Source organism: Otolemur garnettii, unplaced genomic scaffold, assembly GCF_000181295.1.
Source record: "Otolemur garnettii isolate 467f Iridium unplaced genomic scaffold, OtoGar3 scaffold00002, whole genome shotgun sequence".
NCBI classification, from domain to species: Eukaryota; Metazoa; Chordata; class Mammalia; order Primates; family Galagidae; genus Otolemur; species Otolemur garnettii.
The window spans coordinates 54611948-54619133 of NW_003852397.1; the positions used below are offsets into that span (position 1 = coordinate 54611948).

Here is a 7186-nt window from a genome sequence, read left to right on the forward strand (position 1 = left end):
GAGCCCACTGTGTAGTTTTCCAAGGTGACTGAATACTATTAGAGGGTAGTACGCTTCAGGTTTTACAAATCAGGGAATATCAAACCTTTAGGTAACAATTTGCAGTGCATTTGGAACTTCAGAACTGAGTCAAAGCTGCACTGTGGTGACTTCTCTTTTATTGGTAAGAATTGGAAGAGAATTCAGAGAAGAGTCAGCAAGGTGTAGGAGAGAGGGCAGAGTCTTGGAGGAGGTAGATCTTTGAAGCTTAAACAGAGAAGGCTGAGGGGTGAGGGAATAAGGAAAGTGTCTTTATCTGGATTAACTACAGAGTAGTTGTTTCTTATTCCACAGAACGTCCAACATGAAGAACCTTAGACAAATAGCAGACAGGTCTCATTAGAGAAAAATGTTTTATAACAACATTTTATTGAGTTTCCAGGACAGGTTTTGAATTCTTTTATTGGGAAAGGCAAGAAGGGGGGTAACAGAGAGATGTCAGGAAGCTGTTTCAACACCTGGATGGCAGGTATAATACTCCCTACAGGTAGAGTGAGGAACAGACTTCTGATAATGCTTACAAGTAAAAAGCTGTCATTGGGACAACCTCTTTATTTAATTACAGTTTAACATATTCATCTGTGATTTTGAAAACATCTTGATTTACACTGTCTTTGGAAGGAGTGGGAGGACCTAACCTCCTTTCACAGCTCCTAAGATAGGGTCCAGAAGTGATATGACTGCCATAGTAGGGAATGAGGGAATGGTATGGCTGTCCTGAAGGAAAGTGGGCAAGATTCTTCCTGCAGTAAGGCCTGGCCACTCCTCCCTTCCATGGAGGTGTTTTCAGGCCTAAAGTCTAAGGTCTGGAATAAGGATCTGAAGTGCCCAGCCTCATGTTAGTTTGAATTAAGGAGTCTCTTGTTAAGAAAAAGATTCCATAAACCATCTAGGTGTGAGGCAGTAGGCTACCCAGACCCCAGAAGACCACAAGAGGCAGAGGGGCCCTTGGTGTTCAGGATGGGAAGAATGGGAAAGGATTTCTAGCTGAGGCATGTGTACGGCATTAGGGACTGGGAAGTGATAACATGGGCAGAAACGTATTAGGAATTCAGTTATCATTTTGAAGGGAATCTGGCACTATAAACAAGCAGATGTTGATGCTCAGGGTTTTGTGAGAGCCTAGCGTTTAGTTACTTTCCCATTCCATTAATATTTATTGAACATCAACCACCCATTTTAGGCACTATACGTTAAACCCTCACAAATCTAGTTTGTTATTTCTATTATCCTGTCTTCATCATCATCATCATAACCCCCACACCTATCTCCAGTATATAACTAACAGTGGATTTCACTTATTAATCACTGTGTTAGCTACTGCCCCAAGTGCTTTATAAGCATTATTCCATTTAATCTTTGTAATAATTTTCCTTTCACAGATAAGAAAACTGAAGCTCAGCTTAAGTAATTTGATTAAAAATGTGGTAAGTGCGTAAATGAAAAACAGGAGTTTGTTTGTTTGTTGAGACAGAGTCTCACGCTGTCACCCTGGGCAGAGTCCCGTGGCATCATCATAGCTCACAGCAACCTCAAACTCCTGGGCTGAAGCAATCCTCTTGCCTCACCCTCCTAAGTAGCTGGGACTATAGGTGCCTGCTACAAGGCTTGGGTAGTTTTTCTATTTTTAGTAGAGACAGAGTTTTGCTCTTGCTCAGGCTGTTCTGGAACTCCTAAGTGTCTTCAGGCTTTTATTAGGTTCATTAAGAAATCAGTCGTCAATCTTACTGTTACTCCTTTGATGATAACCTGGTTTTGTTTCAGATTAACATGAGGGTACAAACGATTAGGTTACATTGCATTTGTTAGGAAGAGTCCCTGTTGTATCTTTTATGCTGATAACCTATTTTTTCACTCTCTGGATGCTTTTAAAATGTTCTCTCTCTGTGGTGCTGAGCAATTTACTATCTGGGTCTAGGTATAGTTTTGTTTTTATTTATCCTGTAGGGGGGTAGTCTTCCATTTAAGATCTTGAGTCTGCTTGTTGTCTTTAGTTTTGAAAAATTCTTGTATGTCTTCTACTTGCTTCTCTGTCTTCTCTCCCATGACTCTACTTACATGTCTATTAGTTCTCACTATATTCCCTATATCTCTTACCCTCTTGTCTTTATACTAGATATTTTCTTTTGACTTCTCATGTAGTTCACTAATTTTCTCTTCAAGCAGTATTTAAATGCCTAGTAAGCCCCCATATTTAGTTATCGAATTTTAGTGAGATTAATCTCTGGAATTGTTGTGTTCTTTTTGTTTCTAGTTCTCTGAGGAGCTTTTCAATTTTATCTCTTGCCTCTTTGAACGCTCTAAGGATATATGTATTTTTAAAGTCCGCATCTGATAACACCTTTCTTTGTAGCCTTTGGCAACCGTTTCCATTGCCAATTATTATATTTACAATACATTCATATTGTCTTATAACCTCATTTATCTAGTTATTTTTGATTGAGTTTCAGACATCATAGGTGAAATTTACAGAAATAATCTGAGGCCTTGAATAATGTTATCTTCCTTTAGGGAGAAGTTATACTTGGTTCTGGAGTAATCTAGTACCACTGCTTTCCAAAAATGACAGGCATTCCTATAGAAAAACGATCACTTAATACCAAGCTCATCTCTTTGGATTTCTTTCTTAAATGAAATCTTGGCCCCATTATTCTTCATTACTTGCTAATTTTCCATAACCTAAAATGGAATTTTAAAACTATTTTTCTAGTTTCCTTATTGTTCTCAGTAGAAGTTAGTATGAATTACCTAGGGTAACATTATTCCAGTGATTTTTAAATGTGGTACTTTATTCACATGGTACTTGCTATGGATTGAATTGTGTCCCCCCCCCCAAAATATATTGAAATCCTAACTCCCAAGACATCAAAATATGACCTTATTTGGAAATAGGGTCATGGCAAATGTAGTTAAGGTAAGGTCATACTTAATCTAATATGACTGTTCCCCTTATAAGAAAAAGACACAGAGATAGACAGACAGGGAGAGAGGATGTCTGTGTTATGATGGAGGCATAGATCAGACTGATATCTCTACAAGCCAAAGAATACCAAGGATTGCTGGTAAATGCAAGCAGAAACTGGAGGGGCAAAGAAGAGGCAGGGCCCCACCAACAGCTTGATTTTACACTTTGAGTCTTCAGAACTACAAGACAATGAATTTCTGTTGTTTTAAGCCACCCAGCTTGTGGTACTTTCACATGGCAGCCCTAGAAAACTAACACAGTGATTTATAGTGTACAAAGTACATTCCTATAAACTACCTTGCTTGTCTGCACAGCTCCCCTGGCAGGGAGGCAGGAGGACGGGGGTGCAAGCTGGAATCAGAATTAGAGAAATTGAGCCCAAAAGAGGAAGTATCAATACTCTAGGTGCCATGAGTCACTGGCTAACTTTAGTTGGTACCTGGGTGTCCTGCTTCTTTCTCCTCCACTGAGATGCTATAGTCTTCCTCCAGCTTCCTCATCTCTTTCTAGTGTCCTAGGTATAAGGAAGTTCCTAGTGACCTTGTGCTGATGCCTATTGTTTTGTAGGTGAAAAGGGAAGAGTATTTCCTGGAATGGGTAATATACACATTCAATTTGTTCATTCGTTTGTTCAGCAAACACTTAACTGAGCACCAAGGTCCCATGCTTGGGTGAGAATTGGGCACAGTACCAGGAAGGACAAATGCACGAGGTATAGAACAAGGACTCAGTCCCTTTCTTCAGGAGCTCATAGTGAAATGGCAGAGAAGATACATGTTCACTTAAATGTTTATGGCTTTTAGGAAAAACTTAGTAGAGGTATGGATGATCTTGCCAATGTAAAGTGTACTTTTCTCCTGGTTTTATCTACAAATGAAAAGTAAGGAAGCATTTATATATCCTGTTTAATATTTATGATACATCATTTGCCCTAAAGGATTAGATACTTTCATTGTAATTATTTAGAAAATTATCTGCTGAAAAGTTGTCCTAAATTATATCCCAATATAGATGAGTAAATTTAGACCTGATTAGGTTGATGTCATCTAGTTGAAAATGTAGCATTACAGCAAATGCCAGACCACAATGTACTGATGCAGTTTTACTATTAAATGTTTCCATTTAATACACAGTGTCACTTACTCATCAAATTTTTATTTAGAACTTTCAGAGGGTGTGAAGGAAGCATCAAGCAGCTCTTACTCTCAGCCACAGACATACTAGAAGCAATGAAACCTTCTTTATTTGATTCATTCAACCTTAATTTGAGTGTCCAGGCACTGGAATATGGTGTTGAATAACACATGAATGAGCAAAGTACAAAATGTATTGCTATTGTGTTTGACAGCAGACATTAGAGAAAAGAGCTAGAAGAACTTAAGGCCTAAAGGCATAGTAGGAATCAGGGAAGAGAAGTATGGGTTGGAGTTTTGAGGGAAAAATTCAAAAATCTACTGTGTATCAGGGATTTCCTCAACATCCAATTTGTTAGGCTCCCTTCTGCACCTATCCAGTGTGTCCCTGTTGCCTGTCTCATCAAGCCAAGGCCTTTGCTAGCTTTGGAAGTCTCTGTCTGCTCTAGGAAAGCTGAGGTCCTTGTGGCCTTCTGTGAAATAGTCCCCATGCCTTCTTGCATTTAATGTATTTCTTGGAGTCCCTGAGCCTATAAATGTGGTCTATCTATAGGATTGTCACTGAGCCAGCATTTCCAGAAAATTCTGCTTTCATTCTGTCTTTTCAGTCATGTTCTGCTTTCATATCAATTAGTTCTCATAATAGTTCTCAGCTGACTCTCACAATAGTTCTTCCATCACATGTTCTTTTAATTTAACACATCACAGATGTCATCTGGGTAGAGCAAAACTTATATATTGCCTTATAGTAATTCTAAGGGATTGTATTCTTTAATTGCGGTAGGGTTTTTTTTTTTTAATTTGTTTTCAGTATATGCTTAAATAAAGGACAATGCCTGGAGCTTGGAAACAATTTGATTCATTCACCCAACAGACATTAAGAAGTATGTGTGATCTGGGCCCTCTGCTGGAAGCTGGGTCCAAGTCAGGAAGACAACATTATTTCCCCACCTCCTCTCCTTCCTCTCTCCTATTATAGAAATGGAAACAAGCCCTACCCCATGATAAGAATAGGACACTAAGGGATATTGTAGGGAGTAGCGTTTGCCTTTAATGGTAATAGAATTTGTGGCAATGAGATTATTTATCATTAGAAAGATTATATGTAATATAAAAATTAGATTCTGTGTAACAGTGGTTTTCAGATGGCTCTGACAATCCCTCATGGGCCAAGTGGATACTACATAGTCCCTCCTACTCCCCAAGCATATACAGAAGCTCCTCTCAGCTTTTAGTGTTTTATATGAGGTACCCTTGCAAGAGTTACTTTTTTAAAGAAGGGCTATCCATTGATATTTTAAAGTTTGGAAAGGATGCTTTACTACCTAAGACACTTCACCATGGACTCCTGGACTCGCTCAGGAAACTGTGTTTAGGATACCTCATCTTAGAACATTCAAAACAGTGTCCTCAACAGAGAATTTAAAACTTTCCCTTCTCTAGGAAAACAGTATTGGGATTTTGCCTCAAGTTGATCGTTAACACAATGTGACTGAAGGACAGATTCTCTGAATATATTTTCACCTCCATCTTTATTTTAAAAGTGAAGTGTGAGATAGAAACCAGAATAGGAAAAGGTGGGGTAATTTTTGAGGACCATTTCCGGGAAGAATTAATTCATGACAGTAAGTTATTTCTAATCCAAAACCAAGTCATGGAGAAGTTGAGGACTTGGTAGAAGGCTACAGTCTCCAGAGCTAGAGACTGCTAGCTGGTAGAAGAGTCAGCAGGGATACAAAGAGAAAGGGGGCCAAGGACTCCCCTCCCTGGGAACAGTGGTATCTCCACTGACATCTGTCCCAAGGGGCTTTCTTGGGTGCCAGGAGCTTTGCTTGGCAGGGCCCTGGAGGATACAGAGAAGGAAGTTGGGTTGCACAAATGAGCCAAGTGCCCACAAGGTAGATGGAGAGGGGAGCTGGCTAGCAAAGGCCAGAGTGCTCTTTTTAAAGGATGGGAAACTGTGGAATCCCCAGGGGTGTTTTCTTCTCCCATTCTCTGCTACAGGCTTATGTTTTCCTATGGATGTTATATAAAACTACCACAAACCCAATAGCTTAAAACAATGCGAATTTATTCTCTTACAGTTCTGTAGATCAGAGTCAAACCAGTCTCACTGAGGTTAAAGTGATGGTGTTGGCAGGGCTAGTTCATTCTGAGGGCTCTATGGGAAAATCTGTTTCCTTACCTTTTCTGGCTTTTGGATGTCACCTGCATTCTTTGGCTTGTGACCCCTTCCTCACATCACTCCAGCCTCTTTTCTTTTAATTGACTATTTTAGTAATATGATAGTTGTCTTTGTAACACATACACACACACTCTCACACACTCAAAATGATCTGCCTGGGGAAATACTACTAAATATGCCTAAAGGTCCTAGCACTCTGGGAGGCAGAGGTGGGTGGATGGTCTGAGCTCAGAAGTTCAAGACCAGCCTGAACTAGAGCAAGACCCTATCTCTAAAAATAGCTAGGTGTTGTAGCTGGTGCCTGTAGCCCCAGTTACTCAGGAAGCTGAGACAAGAGGATCGCTTCAGCCCAGGAGTTTGAGGTTGCTATGATCCATGATACCACAGTACTCTACAGAGGGCAACAAAGTGAGACTTTGTCTCAAAAAAAAAAAAAAGGAAAGAAAAAAATGCCTAAAGGGAAAATTAAAAATTAAAAAATTCCTATAGGCTTTCATTACTGTAGGCAATTATGTCCGCATCACTTACATAGCTATTGCCAAATCTATCAAGGAAGCAGAGTTTGAAAGTAGAAGGATCTCAGGAAAAATTCAACAGTGGCATAGCAGAGCTCTCAATGTGAGAAAGCTGACATAATGTGGACTTTTGCTGTGTATTTTCTCTTTGAAAAACAATGGGGAGAAGTCTATCAAGAAAATAAAAGAAGGCAGCTTGAAGTAGGCTTTTGCAGTCAATTTTCCTCACAGTATTGTGTAGGGTCATCAAGAAAATGCTTAGTCGGGGCAGCACCTGTGGCTCAAAGGAGTAGGGCGCTAGCCCCATATGCTGGAGGTGGTGGGTTCAAACCCATCCCTGGCCAAAAAA

At 39.8% G+C, this 7186-nt stretch overlaps 1 protein-coding gene across 2 annotated transcripts in view; it reads left to right on the forward strand.

The window, feature by feature from the left end:
• CTDSPL (CTD small phosphatase like) overlaps positions 1-7186 on the forward strand; it is a 125697-nt gene that overhangs the window by 51549 nt on the left and 66962 nt on the right. The window lies entirely within an intron of this gene.